Consider the following 19,781-nt stretch of genomic DNA (forward strand, 5'->3'; position numbering starts at 1 on the left):
TATAATACTGATATGCTTTAATGACAATAAAATGCATCAAAGGTTCTTCAATCGTCATAACTATATTTATTAAACAGCTGTACAATTCCTGCGCAGGTTTCAGATGTGAATGTATTACTCTGTAGGCGTCAAAAGAAGGGGAATTGCAAAAGTACCCTTAAAATGGATTTAAGCAGCAGGATATACTTTTAATGCCAAAGCATGGAGAGGAAAACTAAAAATATTGTTTCATATAGCTTTAATGATCGATGTTTTATGAACACTGTAACGGCTGACTGATGCAGTGAGGACTGGACTGGGCCGCTCCTGTTCTCCTTCTGATGCTCCTCTGTCGCCATCTGCTGTGGACGTGCAGTCACAAGCTTTACAATTTTATTTTTTTCATTTCGTTTAGACATACTATACTGTTAATGTGTATGGCATTCTATATGTTGTTGTTTCTGATATTGTGAATATGTTTATACTATGACTTAATTTCGACATACTATGACTTTTTTCTGATATTTTCAACATACTATACTATGACTTTTTTTCAACATACTACACTAGGACTTTTTTCGGATATTTTCTACACACTAAACTATGACTTTTTTTCAACATAGTACACTATGTCATTTTATTAGATTTCTTCGACATGCGTATTACTTTTTTCGACATACGATACTATGTTCCTTTTTTCCGACATACTACGTAGTATGTCGAAAATATGAAAAAAAGGAACATAGTATACACGACTATACTACTACTAGTGTATACTATGACTTTGTTCTGATATTTTGACATGCTATAGGCTACTATGTTGTTGTTGTTTTTTTCGACATACTATACTATTACTTTTTTTCGACATACTATACTATGACTTTTTTCTGATATTTTCGACATACTATACAAGGGGTACTCAAACTTTTTTTTTGAGGTCCACTTGTGAATTTTATACAAGGTCAATGGTCCGCATCAATGCCAGTGATTTTATATTTTATGTATCTCTCTGTAGGCTACAGCACTTTGGTCTTGAGGTTTTAAAGTGCTATATAAATAAAGTTGGATTGGATTGGATTAATCTACTTTATTTGGGGGCCCCCTTCTGGTCCAAGCACTTGCCTGTCGGTAAACGGCGCCCCTGTGTATACACACACACACACACACACACACACACACACACACACACACATTCAATACATGCAGTATGATGGCTTGAACTAATGGGAGAAATTGCACTGTTTGTCTGTAGCCAATGCCTTGAACCTCGGCAAAAATGGCATAAGAAGAAGCATTAGAAAGTCAAGGTAAACGTGCGGTTAACTTGCGGTCTGCAATGCGTGTCACGCTCGCACACACAAGTAAATATATATGCACGTTCATTCTCACAATGCGTCAGACACAAGAAAATATACATTAAAGGGGACTTATCATGCAAAATGCACTTTGTGATGTCTTTTATATATAAATATGTGTCCCTGGTGCATCGGGGAACTCACGCAGCGTCAGAAAATAAAACCCTCTCACAGGGGTACAACGAGCGGATACAGATTTGCTGCCGATCTGACGTCAAATCGGCAGAGGACCCACAGAAAATTGCTATCAGAAATAATGCCTGACGTGTTTTGGGTGTAATCTCGTCTTTGTTGACATTAGCAAGCCTCGCTAACACTCAGAGCTAACCTGGGCCCTTTCTCATTTCATCAAATCCCCCTCCTCGACTCCTCGGTCCTCCGGTAGTGACCCGGAAATGAATTTTAGCACGCCATGTTGAAGGACATCTCATTTCTCTAAATGCACTTCGAGGACCGAGGACCGAGCATCGAGGAGGCTCTCTGGAGGAGCTATAACCGAGGATACACTGATGGGTCCTCCACGGCTCCTTCATGGATGCATTTCCGGCAACAGAGATGTTTCAAAGAGTCGTGACGCACGGCCGGACTTATCTCAGCCAATGACAGCTCTGCATGCATCCCCTGGATATTATTTTATTAACTGCTTTCATCGCGACGCGATGTTTACAGTGAGAACAGCTGCGGTCCGTGCAGAAAGCAGAGCAGTGTGTATAATATATATCACTCAGTATAACAGGCCTACATTACTCTCTGTATTTGCTGTAGTTTAGTAGATATCTACAAACAAAGAGTCGATATTTTTCTAAAACCATTTAGTGCTTCACAATCAAATACACAACGGCTGTAGCCTGTTTTAGGAGCTGTATGTGCGTGTGTGTGCAGCGGACAGACAGGTCTCAGTTGGTTTGGTGTCCTCTGCTTACTTTTAATTGTAAATACAACTTTTGGCCCGTAATTTATTTCCCTCATTGTAGCGACCAGAGGGGGGGGGGGGGGGGGGGGGGGGGGGATATATCCAGTCTCTGATAGTGTTACGTTATTATGAGTGCTCTGTTTGATTCTGAAATTGTATATATTTATATAAATATATACCTATATATGTGTGTGTGCGTGTCCGCATCTGTAGCCTGTTATTGTCTCATTATACCGCACTGTGAATGAATCAAAGTAAATATATAAGTCATCATGAACACATCTCTCCATCAGACAGAGGGCTGCTGTGCCTTCTGTCATCATTAATGGACGTTTCTTTAAAATGACCGCTCAGAGGAGAGGAGTTCTCATTTCTCTAACCGCCTGCTGCTTCCCCTCCTCTCTCCTCGGTTCCCCTCCTCGGCTCCTCCGCTCGCATCTCCTGTGGGCGGGACTAAGTATCGAGGATAGGAGTCGAGGAGGGGAGTCGAGGAGGGGAGTTCGAGAAATGAGAAAGGGCCCTGTACTGTAGAGCACGTGTTTAAAAAGCAGGAAATAAAAAAAGGAACTCACCTTGTGATAAACCTGCAAGAGAAAAAGCATTTGAGCTCCATACTGTTTCAGAAATAATATTTGATGTGGTTTAGAACAGGATGGCGTTTTATCACAGCAGAATTTAACTTTATCTCCGGTAGAATTCTGATCAGGCATTAGCTCCGCCTCCTCTTTTTTTTTTTTTAAAGCTAAGGACCCAAAATCTGCGTTTCTCTAACAGGGCTGCAAAAGAGGGGTATGAGCAGTATGAGGCATGGCTACAATGGGTGATCTGTTTGGTTTTTTAAGCAAAAAACTTAACAGACATGTTTTTATAGGTAATATATTTGTCCAATATAGCATAATAGGTCCACTTTAATTTACATCAGAATCAGAAATTATTTTTTTTTATAAATGGGACACAGGTTTCGGTCCGGATTGATTTGCAGTTCGGTCCGGATCCGGACCTTGGTCCGGAGTTTGAGAAGCCCTGTCAATCAATCAATCAATCAATGTTTATTTATATAGCCCAATATCACAAATGTTATATTTGTCTCAGTGGTCTTCACAGTGTGTACAGAATATCAGTATGACAATACGACACCCTCTGTCCTTAGACCCTCACATCGTACAAGGAAAAACTTCCGAAGAAAACCCAGTTTAAAGGGAAAAATGGGAGAAACCTCAGGGAGAGCAACAGAGGAGGGATCCCTCTCCCAGGACGGACAGACGTGCAATAGATGCCGTGTGTAAATTGAAAAGATAATACATTTGCAACATAGTACTATGTACTACTATACTATATATATGTCGGATTTTTGCAGAAGTTTTGATATACTATACTTTTTTTATATATATATATTTTCCACATACTATGTTCTTTATTTCATATTTTCGACATACTATACTGTGACTTTTTTATGATGATTACGACATGCTATACTATGACTTTTTTCCGACATACTGTACTTTTTTCTGATATATTTTATATACTATACTGTGACTTTTTTTTCAACATACTATGACTTTTCTTCTGATATATGACTTTTTTTCGAGATACTATACTATGTTCTTTTTAAAATATTTTCGACATACATGACATGATCTATTGTAGAAATAGATCATGTCATGTAGTAATCTGAGAAAAAATAAAAAGGATAGTATGTAGAATACTATACTATTTATTTTTTATCAGATTACTTCGACATTCTATATGACTTTTTTCAGATTACTTCGAGGTATGACTTTTTTCAGATTTTTTGATATACTAACTATACTATGACTTTTTTCAACATACTATACTATGTATTTTTGTCTGATATCTTCGACATACCATGACTTTTTTTCGACATACCTATATGTACTATACTATGACCTTTTTCTGACAATTTTTTGACATGCTATACTATTACTTTTTTCTATACAACATTTTTTATATTTTCGACATATTATACTATGAATTTCTTCGACATACTATACTATTTATTTTTTTCATACTACATTGTCACTTTCTGATATTTTTGACATACTATACTTTGACATTTTTCAGATTTTGTACATTATACTGTGTCGTTTTTTTCAGATTTTTCAACATACTACTTCCAATTGCATATTTTAGCATGCCATAGTTTGGTATTCCAAGTCAATTCTCTTTTTGATGCCGTACATTTTTGCAGAAGGTATCAAAATACACTATACGTCACTTGAACAATATTAGCTCCTTGCCTGTCCAATCTGCCATCCCTAATATTGTCTCTATCAGTACTGCTACTATCTCATTTCCTTTTCAAACGGAAATGAACTCTCCTTACAGCACAGGCATTGGCAGCACCATTGTCTGTCAGCATATAAACAAGACACGACATACAACAGAGGACAGAGCATTTCATACAGATCACTACCCAAACACTTGATGGCTGAGATGATACAGCTGCTTTACGACATTCTGACTAAAATCATGCTTGTGAAACATCCATATGTGTTTAAAGGCTCTCTCGTGTCGTGGGATTGCTTGTTCTCATTCATAACACTCCGTTCGATGTCTCACTATGGGATGCGCCTCACCGCGTATGCAAACAGAAGCATCAATCTCATTACGCCAATCCTGATTGCAGGGTTCTTACACCTTTTCCAAAGTCAAATTCAAGCACTTTTCAAGCATTTTCAAGGTGCATTTTCCAGCTTGTCAAGCATCTTACAGCTGTTGTAAATTACATATTTATATACACATACTCAAATGAATATTTCCCTACCTCACATTAAATCAGATGTTCTTTATGCTATAAACAACCACATGTGTGTTTCGTGATAGCATTCTACATGAGGATGAAAAATTAAAGAAAATAAAACTAAGTTTAATATTTCAAAATGAGTGATATGTACGTAGACTGGGCCTCCCATATAACCTGGCTGAGCCGATATAAAACAATCAGCCAAATAACTTTTCAATACATTATTGATTAATTGTTGAGGTACTTTTAGGTTGGCAGTGAACACAAGTCAGAGGTACATGGTGTACTTTTACTCCACTACAGTTCAGAGGTACATGGTGTACTTCTACTCCACTACAGTTCAGAGGTACATGGTGTACTTCTACTCCTCTACAGTTAAGAGGTACATGGTGTACTTCTACTCCTCTACAGTTCAGAGGTACATGGTGTACTTCTACTCCTCTACAGTTCAGAGGTACATGGTGTACTTTTACTCCACTACAGTTCAGAGGTACATGGTGTACTTCTACTCCACTACAGTTCAGAGGTACATGGTGTACTTCTACTCCTCTACAGTTCAGAGGTACATGGTGTACTTCTACTCCACTACAGTTCAGAGGTACATGGTGTACTTCTACTACAGTTCAGAGGTACATGGTGTACTTCTACTCACTACAGTTCAGAGGTACATGGTGTACTTCTACTCCACTACAGTTCAGAGGTACATGGTGTACTTCTACTCCTCTACAGTTCAGAGGTACATGGTGTACTTCTACTCCACTACAGTTCAGAGGTACATGGTGTACTTCTACTCACTACAGTTCAGAGGTACATGGTGTACTTCTACTCCTCTACAGTTCAGAGGTACATGGTGTACTTCTACTCCTCAACAGTTCAGAGGTACATGGTGTACTTCTAATCCTCAACAGTTCAGAGGTACATGGTGTACTTCTACTCCACTGCAGTTCAGAGGTACATGGTGTACTTCTACTACAGTTCAGAAGTACATGGTGTACTTCTACTCCTCTACAGTTCAGAGGTACATGGTGTACTTCTACTGCACTACAGTTCAGAGGTACATGGTGTACTTCTACTCCACTACAGTTCAGTGGTACATGGTGTACTTCTACTGCACTACATGTATTTAACACCTTTAGTTACTTCACAGATGTGGATGAATGATGTGAAATCTAATCAAGTGTTGAATCAGACTTTAGTTCCACCTGGAGTAAATCCACAAGCTATCCTGCAGTATACAAAGTTATTCAGACTAGCTGCACCTTCACCAGCTTTGAGAACACTTTGATGATCAATCATTATAAAACATATCATATATATTATTCTGAAATGGACCAATCTGCACAATGACTACTTTTACTGTCTTTCACTATATTTTGATGAGAATACTTTTCTACTTTTACTTGAGGAACATTTTGAATGCAGGACTTTTACTGTAACAGAGTATTCCTACTGGTACTTCTACTTTACTCAAGTACAAGATCTGAGTACTTCTACTTTTACTCAAGTACAAGATCTGAGTAATTCTACTTTTACTCAAGTACAAGATCTGAGTACTTCTACTTTCACTCAAGTACAAGATCTGAGTACTTCTACTTTTACTAAGTACAAGATCTAAGTACTTATAATTTCACTACAAGACCTGAGTACTTCTACTTTTACTCAAGTACAATATCTGAGTACTTCTCCACCTCTGGTAGTGTATTAGCCTGAATTGTAGCCACAAAATCACGCAGAGCTGCATAGAAATAGACTCACAATGGTAACAAGTGGAAAATAATATTTACAAATGTGCACAATGATTTTAGGTAATGTTGACTACTCAAGACACCTGTCCTGACTTATACATCTTCAAATGAAGACTGTGTTCATTCTACAATTACATGGGATTGAAACAAAATGTTGTTTTACTTGTATAATACTTCAATTTTATATAAAAGACAGTTTGTTTTTATCTGTTTTCAAATAAACAAAGTCTTGGCTTTCAGAATATTAAACTTGTTTCGGCAAATTCAGATGATAAATACAACTTTGAAGCTTCGGCATAATTACAAGCGGAGAACGGACTAATGTAACATTACAGCAAGCATAACAACAGCCGGTGTTTATTGTGAGTGTTTCCCCAGTACACAAACACAAAAATACACAAACACACTCGCGAGCTTCCCCCAGACCAGTAATACAAACGAAAATGTGTTTTCGGGTCAATGTGACTGATTTTGATAGAGCAAGTCACATTTGGTTTAGGCACGAAACATACTACCAGTAGAAATACATTGCTTTCAAAATCGCTCTGTCGAATCAATAATTATATTTCGTGACTATATAACACGAAATGCAGTGAGACTGGGTTGAATTACAACAGTGAGTGCTTCATCCTCTGAACACCACACGATGGCGACTGTAACGCTCCTCTGAAATGATTGTCCCCTGCAATTGTTATTATTATCCCTCAATCGAGTTCGCTATTCAGCTCGCTAACGTTAGCTTAAACAAACGTAACATGCAACGTTAGCCTAACCTAAAATGCTCTTCTACGGCGTACCTTTCATGTGGCTCGTCAGTGCAGACTCTCCCATCATTATTTGTTGCAAACTTTGCAGAAGGCTACTCGTGGGCTTGACCCTCGTCTTAGCCATGGCTTGTATTTGTCTTCTGCTAGCCAACGCTCGTTGAAACGGCAGCCTCCTGGCACACAGTCATCTATCACTCTCATCAGAATGCCCAGGTCACACGTAACACAAACACTTGCAGGTCTCGCGCATAGCGCGGGAAGGCCGCAGCGGAGCTGTTTTATGTAGAAGCGAAGCAATTCTTTTCCTTTAATCTAAAAAGCGAACTATTCAGTCAGACAGCAATTTATTGTAAAAGTAAAGCATTTACATTTTCAAGCACTTTATCTCAATTTCAAGCACCATTCCCAAAATTCAAGCACTTTCCCAACCTTGAAAACACCATGTCAAATTTCAAGCATTTTCAAGGATTTCAAGCACCCGTACGAACCCTGTGATTGGCTGGTGATCTTGACTTCTACGTCAGAGAATCCACCCACCCTTTAAGTAGCTTGTGCTACGACGCAGCGTCATTGAAACACCTCTTCTCGCTTCAGAGCACATCTCGAATATCAGTAGCCGGGCTAGCTTAACGGTCCACAGACTGAACCCAAGCTAACATTCGGTCGACGGGCGCTTGTGTTAGGGTTGTACAAGGGCGTGGAATCAAATGCACGATGCAGAGACAAACAAAGTATCAAAATAAAGTGTTTTAATGTAGACAGGTCATAACACACTGAATACATAAAGCAACAAAACAAAAACTACTAATACACTAATCTAACTCTATGGACGATAACTCTATGGACAATGACAAAAGGATCTTACGCTGGAAGGCTTGGAACACACAAGACAATCTGGCAACGAGACAGGGGAAGACGAGAACTATATATACTAGACAGACAACTCCAGGTGAAGACAATTAGACAATCACAACCGTGGGAAAACAGACAAGGCAGGAAACGTACTTTAGACACATGAGGGTAGACAAGACTATCAAAATAAAACAGGAACCTATCTAAACACATAACATGAAACCTAAACTAGGGAACAATCTTAGCAGAGCCGTCTACGCACAACAGTACCCTCCCCTCTAGGGACGACACCTGACGGCCCTGGGACCTCCGGATGACACCTGTAGTAGTCCTCGATTAAGTCTTTGCCCACGATAAAACTGGACGGGACCCAGGACCGTTCTTCAGGACCGTAGCCCCCCCAATCAACCAGAAATTGACGACCTCGACCTCTCACTGACAGGAGACGTTTGACAGAGTACACCGGACCGCCATCAACAACACGGGGGGGGGGGGGGGGTTTGGAGGGTGGAACCAGGGGACTGTCCAGAACCGGCTTGATTCGGCTGATGTGGAACGTTGGATGAACCCGTAGTGACCTGGGCAGACAGAGACGGACAGATACAGGATTGATTATATTACAGGAAATGGACCCACAAACCTTGGAGCGAGCTTCTTTGACAAGACCCTGAGTGGCAGATCCTTTGTGGACAACCACACCCGCTGCCCCGGTCTGTATGTAGGTGCCACCCGCCGTTGATCCGCCACAGTCTTCATCCGAGCCGAATTCCTCAGGAGGACCTGACGAGCTGCAGCCCAGACATGGTGGCATCTTCTGACTAAGGCGTGAGAAGATTGCACCACCACCTCCTTCTCAGTTTCTGAGAATAGAGGAGGCTGATAGCCAAAGACACAGTGAAAGGGAGACAGACCGGTAGCAGAGGTGGGCAAAGAGTTGCGTGCATACTCCACCCATGTCAGATGCTCGCTCCAGGTTGCAGGGTTCTGAGAAACCAGGCAGCGCAGGCACGTCTCCAGCTCCTGATTCAGCCGTTCCGTCTGTCCGTTGGACTGGGGATGATAACCTGAGGTGAGGCTGACGGACGCTCCCAGGAGGGTGCAAAACTCCTTCCAGAACCTGGAGGAAAACTGAGGACCTCGATCCGACACAATGTCTCTGGGAATACCATGAATACGGACAACATTAGTCAATAACGCCTGAGCAGTCTCTTTAGCTGACGGCAACTTTGGCATGGCAATAAAATGGACCATCTTAGAGAACCTGTCCACTACAGTGAGGACAGTGGTGTTACCCTTGGATGGAGGAAGACCTGTGACAAAATCCAATGAAATGTCAGACCTGGGCCTGCTGGGAACGGGGAGAGGCTGCAGCGGTCCCATCTGTGATTTTGATGACGTCTTGTTCCTGGCACAAACTACACAGGCAGCCACATATTCGGAGACATCCTTAACCAAGGAAGGCCACCAAAACCTCTGTCGAATGACGAATACGGTCCGCTTGACCCCTGGATGACAAGTGAGCAGTAATGTGTGAGACCAATGAATAACCTGTGACCGCATGGATTCAGGCACAAATAGCCTGTCCAATGGATAGCCACTAGGTTTCGGCCCTCGCCATTGACACGTTTCACCTGATCTACTATAGGCCATGTCACCACCCCAACCACACGGGAGAGTGGAAGGATTGGCTCTGGATCCTTGGCCATGGGCTCTGGGTCATGGAGGCGTGAGAGGACGTCAGGTTTGCCATTCTTGGACCCAGGTCTGAAAGACAATGTAAAGTCAAAACGGTTAAAAGAAAGTTGCCACTGGGCCTGGCGTGAGTTCAACCTCTTAGCTTTGCGGATGTATTGAAGGTTCTTGTGGTCGGTCCAAACCAAGAATGGCTGTGGCGCCCCCTCAAGACAGTGCCTCCACTCCTCCAGAGCCATCTTGACTGCCAACACCTCTCGGTTTCCGACGTCGTAGTTTCTCTCTGCGGGAGATAGTTTGCGAGACAAAAAGGCACAAGGATGCATCTTATGATCCCCAGCCGCTCTCTGTGAGAGAATGGCCCCCACCCCATCATTGGAGGCATCCACCTCCACAACAAACTGTCGTTGAGGATCAGGAACAGTCAGTATGGGAGCTGTGGTAAACCTTCTTTTTAACTCATTAAAAGCCTCCTCGGCCCTGAGGCCCCACACAAAGTTAACCCCTGGTAAGATCAGTGCATGAAGGGGAGCAGCAACAGAGCTAAAGTTCCTAATAAATCGTCTGTAGAAGTTAGCAAACCCCAAAAACTGCTGTACCTTCTTCCTATTGGTGGGGGTGGCCCAGTCTGCCACTGCACTGACCTTTGCAGGGTCCATCAGGATTTGTCCAGGAGAAATGATGAACCCCAGGAATGAGACAGTTGATGCATGGAACTCACACTTCTCTGCTCTTACGAACAAGTGATTATCCAGTAGGCGCTGTAGTACTTGGTGGACATGTTGCACATGAGTCTCCTTATCAGGAGAGAAGATTAAAATGTCATCCAAATACACAAAGACAAACAGGTTCAAAAACTCCCTGAGTACATCATTGACCAGCGCCTGGAAAACTGCTGGGGCGTTAGTTAACCCGAAAGGCATTACGAGGTACTCGTAATGTCCTGTTGGGGTATTAAATCCAGTTTTCCACTCATCCCCCTCCCTTATTCTTACCAGATGATAAGCGTTGTGTAAATCCAGTTTTATGAACACTTTAGCATCCTGCAATAGGTCAAAAGCAGAGTCAATGAGAGGGAGGGGGTATCTGTTTTTTACTGTGATGTCATTCAGTGGACTGTAATCGATGCAGGGACGGAGAGAACCATCTTTTTTCTTCACAAAGAAGAAGCCCGCTCCGGCAGGAGAGGAAGACGGTCGGACGAGCCCTGCCTTGAGTGAGGTGTCGATGTAATCCTTCATGGACCCCTTTTCTGTAGCTGACAGGGAGTACAGACGGCCCTTGGGAATCGTGGATCCTGGCAACAAGTCTATAGCACAATCATAAGGCCGATGGGGTGGTAGTGCACTCGCCCTAGATTTACTAAAGACTTCCTTTAGATCATGATAACATGTGGGGACCTTTGATAAATCAGGGTAATCAGAAAAATAGTCAGAAAGAGGTTCGTTGTGACAGTCTGCTTTAGAAGTGGAGATCTTCCTCAGTATCAACTTACTCTGATCGTGTACACACTTCTGTTTACACAACATTCCACACTCTTGTACTTTTCCTATCAATGACAGGATTGTGCAAAAGTAACCAAGGGTAACCTAAAATGACCGTGTGTTGAGCTGATTTAAACACATGAAAAACTATGTTCTCAACATGAGTGTCATTGATTGTCATGTTTACAGGTGTGGTGCAATGAGTCACTGTGAATAGTAGGTGCCCATCTAACGCGTTCACTTTTAACGGCGAAGGTAATGGCGTCAACGTCAGGTTAAGCCTAAGAGCTAGCTCTTTTAAGCCTAAGAGCTAACTCTCATCGGCTCCAGAATCTACAAGTGCCCCCTGTTCAATAACCTGATTACCGTCACATAGCATAACTTGAGTTAATGTGTGTGGAGGGAAGTCAAAAAAGTCAGATTGGCTCACCAGTGTCTTCCCTTTCACCGGCGAGCCTGTTCTTTTACTGGACACATGGCTTGTTGATGCCCCTGTTGACCGCAGTAGAAACATCTTGCCTCCACTAGGCGGCGACGTCGTTCCTCCGGTGAGATTCTGGCCCTGCCGAGCTGCATCGGCTCCTCCGAGCGCTGTGGCCTCTGAAGCAGGTGACGAGCCGAATGATGTCCTCCGGACAGGATGAACAGCTGTTGACAACCCTCTGGTTCTGCTGGACGAAACGGCAGTCTTCTTTCTTTCTCTATCTCTCTCACATATGCGATTGTCAATCTTAATAGCAGCCGCTACCATACTTTCCAAGTCTGTGGGAGGATCCATAAGCAATAAATGATCCTTAATTTTCTCTGATAGTCCGTTCCGAAATATGTCCCTTGAATCATTCCAATCGCAATCAATAGCCATAGTGCGGAACTCAATTGCATAATCCGCCACTCAGCGTTGATTTTGCTGAATGTATGTACAATTTTGTGCGCTCTCTACAGCTGGTGTGTGATGTGCAAACACTCTTTTAAACGAGTGGATGAACTGAGAGACAGAGTTGCAAGTTGCAGAATGTTTCTCCCATGCAGCCGCACGGCCGGACAGATGAGAAATGATAAATGCAATCTGAGCATAATCAGAGCTATATATGTAGGGCATTAACTTAAAGTGTAGATCACACTCAGTCAGAAAGGATCTACAGTTGTGTCCCTGTTCTTCAAGCTAAGGCATTGCTCAATTAACAACTCTTGGTTTACAGAGTGGTAACATGAGACCGATTTTTATACATAAAATATAAATGTATTTTAATTTTATAATTTATTTATAATTTATTTTAAATATTGACAATATAATAAAATAAATGGAAATATATACACCGGCAAATATTTAATATAAATACCTTGTGTGTGTGTGTAGCTATTGCTTTATCTGATTAATGTTATTTTCATATGAAAGTCCATGATTATAAGTATGCAGTATCATAACTACATCTTTGATGTTTATAAAAAACCAAACCGTTTGAAAATTGGTTGAAAATTGAACAAGCTATGGTTATTTAAATAGTAAACCATAATGTTATGAATGAGAGCACTGCCTGTAGCAAGATGGCGGCCAAGTGGCAACGTCGGTCTCCATTGGCCAGCAGCGCGGGTGAGTCATCTAGTGTTTATATATATCTATGGTGACAGCAGCATCAGTTAATGCCGGAGCAGTGGCACCGGCGTCCAGGCGTGCCAGCACACGATGCACCGCCTCCGCCATGTCGCTGATTTGAGTGTTGACCGATGCTTGGAGTCCATGTTGCTGCTCCGCCAGGTCCCTCACTGCCTGGTGTATGACAGAGAACTTCTCCTCATGATGGTAGACGTTCGCCCTGAAGTCGTATCGCTGTTTTAACTGGTTCTGCATCTGCTAATTCCATGTTTTGGCCAGATTGTACTGTTAGAGCTGTACAAGGGCGTGGAATCAAATGCACGATGCAGAGACAAACAAAGTATCAAAATAAAGTTGTTAATGTAGACAGTAGTGATGTTACGTATTGCACCGAGGCTTCGAAGCGTGTGTCGAGTAATCCCCGATGCTTTTTGTGAAGCATGTATCGAGGCTTGTATCGTTTTGGGCCAGTGACGTCATCGATGACAAACGAAGCCTCGCTGCCTGTCGATACCACGTGACTGCTTCAGGAAGCGATTCAGATCGGTTGAACCGTTGAACCACAACGCTCATAATACCCATGGATGTATAATAAGAAGAACCATATTACCCCTCCTGTACCCGGCGGGCCCGGGGACACGATGGAATCAAGAGAGCTCAGACCCTCACGGTCGGAACATGTCATAATAAATAGATACAAGCATAAAGAAATGTAGGAATAAAAACATCAATAAATACAGGAATACATATCTTGCGGTTTCAAGGAGATTCAGTGTGTGTGCTGTGGCTCAGCTAGAAAGCAGTTGACTCATGACCGCAGGGTCCCTGGTTCAACGACTGAACAATACGTATTTTTTGTTGTTTACAAAAACTACAGCTAAATGAGATAATGTAGTTAATAAATGTATTCTTTGATATGGTTTAGCCTTTCTCAGGCTACAACAAGTTTATGAATATTATTAAGGAATACAAATCCCTATTTGCAATGTTTACCAGCCTCCTTAGGCTTTTCAATCACAATCATTAAACTGGAATAAATAAAATATTGTTAACATGAAAATATGATTTTATGTTCGTTGTTTAGAGTTATTCTAAGGCTTTACTCATTGGGAACTCGGTATGAGATACAGCACACTGTTGAGATGTCCAATCTGCCTGTTTTACACACTTTGACCAACAGGGGGTTTGTGTTCAAATGAAGCCCATGATGAAGCCTCATGAGATGAACCCTTTTGCGAACCAATTGGCTGGAAAGCTAGAAAGCTTCATAAGGCTTCATCTCGCCATCACTAGTAGACGGGTCATAACACACTGAATACATAAAGCAACAAAACAAAAACTACTAATACACTAATCTAACTCTATGGACGATAACTCTATGGACAATGACAAAAGGCTCTTACGCTGGAAGGCTTGGAACACACAAGACAATCTGGCAACGAGACAGGGGAAGACGAGAACTATATATAGACAGACAACACCAGGTGAAGACAATTAGACAATCACAACAGCGGGAAAACAGACAAGGCAGGAAACGTACTTTAGACACATGAGGGTATGACAAGACTATCAAAATAAAACAGGAACCTATCTAAACACATAACATGAAACCTAAACTAGGGAACAATCTTAGCAGAGCCGTCTACGCACAACAGCTTGCCGGTTACTTTTATGCTTTGCAAAAGAATTAAACAAATATTAACACACCAATTAATATTGTAATCTTCCCCGCCGTTTTTTCTTTCGAAATAACGGTAAGGTTTGATTTTTTCTTCAAACAGTAACATACCTGTTGCTAGTTTATCCCTCCGCGCCGACACCACGGCGAGCAGGGACGGACTCTTCTCTCCCTCACACCAGAGGAGACGGAGATAAGAAAGATATTAACACACCAGTTCATATTTTTTAAAGAAAAATCTACCCCGTCGTTTTTTCCTTTCGGAGTAACGATAAGGTTGGATTTTTTTCGGTAACATAACCTGTTACTAGCTTGTCCCTCCGCGCCGACACCCGGCAAACGAGGATGGACCCTTCTTTCCCTCACACCAGAGGAGTCGGAGGCTCGGCTCTGCGGCTGCGGGTTTAGGATCTCGGGCACGGACTCACACCAGGTCTGCTCATCCTGCCTTGGGCTGAAACACGCCCAGGAAGCTATCGATACCCCCGGTTAGTGCGGGCATTGTGCCCGCTTCACCATCAAGAGCCTCCGCCGACGGCTAGCGCGCCAAGCTAGCCTGTCGGGACGGGACCCCTTCATGTCCGTTGATTCGCCGGCCGGCAATCGGGACATGGTGGCGACCGCCGCGGAGATTGAGCCCTGCGCTGTGTCAGGCTGGGGCCCGGTGGCGGCAAGAGCCGCGAGAGCGGAGCCCCGCGCTGTGTCAAGCTGGGGCTCCCAACTGGACCTCACCGTGGTTCCACCCGCGGAGGATGTTCTACAGCTGGATTATATGGAGGAGGATGAAGAGGATGCCTCTGAGTTCCTCTTATCCGCCTCGGATGAGCACGAAGATGTCATCTTCGTTTCATCTGCCCAGGCTGCCAAGCGATGTCCGCTCCCCCGGGCGAAAGCACACCAGCTTCGCCCTGCGTCAGTATGGACTTGCAGACCGTGTGCCAACGCGCTGCGTCCAGGCTGGACATCCCCTGGCCTGAAGTGGCCAAGGAGACCTCCAGATCTCGCTATGAGGGGAAGAACTTGCCCCAAGCAGCGAGGATGAGGAAGCAGCTTCTCCCAGTCTTTCCAGAGATGCTGGACGAGGTGTCGGTCTCGTGGAGAGACCGCCCTTTCAGCAATAAGGCCCCAATCCAGGGTGCCTCCTCTTTGGACTGTGACGGCATGGAGAAGCTCGGCCTGCTCCGCACGCCGCCTATGGAACCGCTAGTGGCAGCCCACCTCCAACCGCGGCTGGCTTCGGCACCGAGCAGGAACCCCACGCTACCGGCAAAGGCAGACCGCTTCCAGTCAGCAATGACCGAACGAGCCTATAAAGCCGCAGATTTGTCCGCCAGGGCGCTCAACGTCTCCTCGCTGCTGACCGCCTACCAGGCGGAGCTCTGCGAGGACATGACGATCAAACCTGAGCCTGCCGTGTGGGACGAAATCGCAGCGATCACGGACATTTGTCTCCGTGTGCAGCGCTGTGCAGTCCAAGCCACGGGCAAAGCACTAGGGATAATGGTGGTACAGGAGAGAGCCAGGTGGCTTACCCTGACAAACCTTCCAGACCGGGAAAAAGAGGACGTCTTGGACATGCCTATTGTTCCCGAGGGCATATTTGGCTCCGCTCTAGCTTCGAAGAAGAAACGAGGCGAGGACGAGCTGGCCAAGAAAGTCTCCGGTTCCGGCAGCAGCTGCTCAGGCACAGCCAGCCCAGACTTTCAGCCACCAGACGAGGAAGAAGAAGAGGGCGGCCTGACAGCCTCCTCTCCTCTCCTCGATAAAGGAGCTGGAAGTTCCCTGTTCTCCAGCTCCAGAACATGTTCCAGTGTTAGATGCTCATGTGTTTCCGCAACACATCCTCACTCCCAGGTCGGCCTATGTTGACGTTATGTCAAGTCCCCTGCCGGCTTTTTCCAACGCAAGGGGGGGGGGGGCCTTAGCGTCCATTTTCAACGCAAGGGGGGGGCCCTTAGCGTCCATTTTCAGCTTTCCGGGATGTCCATGTGCTTCTATGGACGCTCATGGAAGCACGGCATTCGTTTGTGTCGACTGCCCTTAAAGGCAATGAGAGCGTCCATTCTCATTGGATAGCAGAGAATTGTACACCCGGAAGTAAATATTCCCCTTACTGACGATTGATTTTACAGTGATATCTGCACTACTCATCGACTAAAAAACACCAGATTATCCTTGTTAATTACACAACATTGATTGGTTTAAATTGTGTGCAATGCTTTTGTATTTTTCCCCTTCGATTCGGAGAAACAAATATTTTTTCGGAGTAAAGGATGGCAGAAGACACTACACTACCCAGAATCCCCAGCTATCGTTTGGACTACACCATAAACTCTGTTTGACATCACGTGATCTTCACATTTCTCCCTGCAGAAAAAGAAAACATGGCCGAACTTCGTTTTATTCTGGGTGTAAAATGCCTATTTTAAAGTTAGTTTGGCCATTAAAATGCGTTTTGATGTCATTTGATGCGAGAAAATATGAGTTGTTATTTCAGATGATGTGTGCAGTGGATGTACATGATCTTTAGTTTGCTAGTTATTACGAAGATTACTTCAGGAAATTGCGTCCAACGTTTTCATTGTTACCAAGGTGGTTGCTAGGGACGCTGCTATCGATATTATTTCTGTTATGTTGTGTAACTGTTTAATGGTGTTATCTTTATTGCTACCCCCCTCCCCGTCAATGTATAGTGTTGGTCCACAGCGCAAACATATTAGTTTAACAAAATCCGTATCTAAAGATACGTTATTTTCCCCTGTGCAATTCCAGTCTCACATCTCAGAGCACATCGTCATTAACAAATACCGGTAACAGACCGAAAACATTTTTAAAAAATAAAATAATACCTTATTCCGAGTGTGCTTGCTTTTCTCTTTGAAAGTCATCACATAACGGCATTGTAATACACGGTTCGGCTGCATTAAATATTACATATCTGCCGTAGTTCTGTATTTATAGAGCCCTGATGAAAAGACAAACATGAGGAACTGAAAACGTGACGTGGATCATAAATATATCAGCCATTAAACAACATCTTACATTTCTTTTCACACAATACGTCTCCTTGCCGTATCAACACTAATTCGGCTCACTTTTATATTTGATCCAATAGCTTGGTTTCAGTCATGTGACTTCTACGACGCGCGAAATTCAAGTGGAGGTCAGGAAGTGAAAACGCAATCATTCATCAACGCAGGAATCATGGAGGACACCGATTATGTCAAACAATTAAATGAACCTGCACGCCGCAGATATCGTGAAAAAATCACAGTACACATCGGATACGATCCGTATCAGCTGAAAAAGAGCGACTTTTCTCGTGATTTATCAGATTTGCCCGCTATCGAGGCGATGGATATCACCAGCTACCTCGTCCTTCATACCTCCTACTACACGGCTAGCCAAATGAAAGCATATAAAAGCCTGGAAGCTTTTAACTACTTTGTGTGTGGATGGGTGAATGACCTCGGCACCAAAAAGGCATTAAACAATTGTCGCCTTGTTTTTGCCCGGGTGAGTGTTAACTACCTATACCTTCTTACCTCTAAGTAGCATTATTAGGAGACATCTAGCTAGCTAACTTTAGCTACATGGACTCGTGTAAGGCAGGGTTACGGCTGTCGCCTTGCCTTCAGCATTAACTGGCCTGTGAGTGTTCTGTGTATATATATATATATATATATATATATATATATATGTATGTGTGTGTTATGATTACATGTAGGTACTATGGTTACTGCGTCGGCGACGTTGTTTCGTTCCTACCAGAGGTCCCGAGGCCTCTTGATGACGCTACTTAAGCTGCCACGTTGTTGACATTTGGGGCGCTGGATCTGTGCTAGGACGCCATGCTACCATACCTCAGTGTTTGTGTGTTATTGGTGCTTATGTGTGTGTCCTTATGATATTGTTAACAGAGGTTAACTCGGGTGCTTATTGTGTGTGTGTGTGTGTGTGTGTGTGTGTGTGTGTGTGTGTGTGTGTGTGTGTGTGTGTGTGTGTGTGTGTGTGTGTGTGTGTGTGTGTGTGTGTGTGTGTGTGTGTGTGTGTGTGTGTGTGTGTGTACTTAGGATATTGATGTGAGTGTGTGTGTTTAGCTTAGGATATATTGTGCTTTGGTGACGGCGTTGCACTTGTGCGAAACGTCTCACCACTTCTGTCTTAAGTGTCCTGATTCGTGACTGTGATATTCTGTGGCCTTCGTTTTTGTGTACTGTTGTGTATAGACAGCTCAGAGCCTTTGAACAGCCTGCACGTTGTTTATATCAGTCTATGTTGAGGTTAATATTAAAAACAACCTCTTTACCAAGACCATCTGGTTATGTGTTGCTTCCCTTTTACCCCGAAACGAGCTGGGGACGTAACAGAACTAGATTAGCTAGCTATGGCTTGATGTTGTTAAATGTATATTACTAACTAGCAAGTTGTTAACTGGAGCTTCAATTTTGTAGGTCAACCATTCCCAGAGGTCTGGAGAAACACCATTAAAACGTGGATTGTAGCTAAAGAAGATGGAGAGGTTGTTACAGCACACTGTAACTGTATGGCTGGGTAAGTCATAAAATAAATATCCCAACCCAAAGCATATTTGACAACACTTAAGCTCAGACAAAATAATGCCTGCTATAATATTCATGTTATACCATTACTAGCTTTTACGATCAATCTAGTTATTCTAGTATGTCTCTGTCTATACAGTTTGTCAGAATCCTGCTCACATGTTGGAGCAGTTCTGTTTGCTATCGAAGCAGGTGTGAAGATGAGAGAGACTGCATCCTGCACCACTGAGAAGTGCAAGTGGCTAATGCCATCACATGTCAAAAAGGTATTCAGACCCCAGTGGTCAGTCAGCTGTTCATGCCGTCCTTGCCTGTCTCATTGTTACACTGCACCTACATGTATGTTCACATACATGTTGGTCTGTCTCTCACATGTGCAGATTCCTGCTGCTCCAG

The sequence above is a fragment of the Pseudochaenichthys georgianus genome, chromosome 7 (assembly GCF_902827115.2).
Source record: "Pseudochaenichthys georgianus chromosome 7, fPseGeo1.2, whole genome shotgun sequence".
Classification (NCBI taxonomy): domain Eukaryota; kingdom Metazoa; phylum Chordata; class Actinopteri; order Perciformes; family Channichthyidae; genus Pseudochaenichthys; species Pseudochaenichthys georgianus.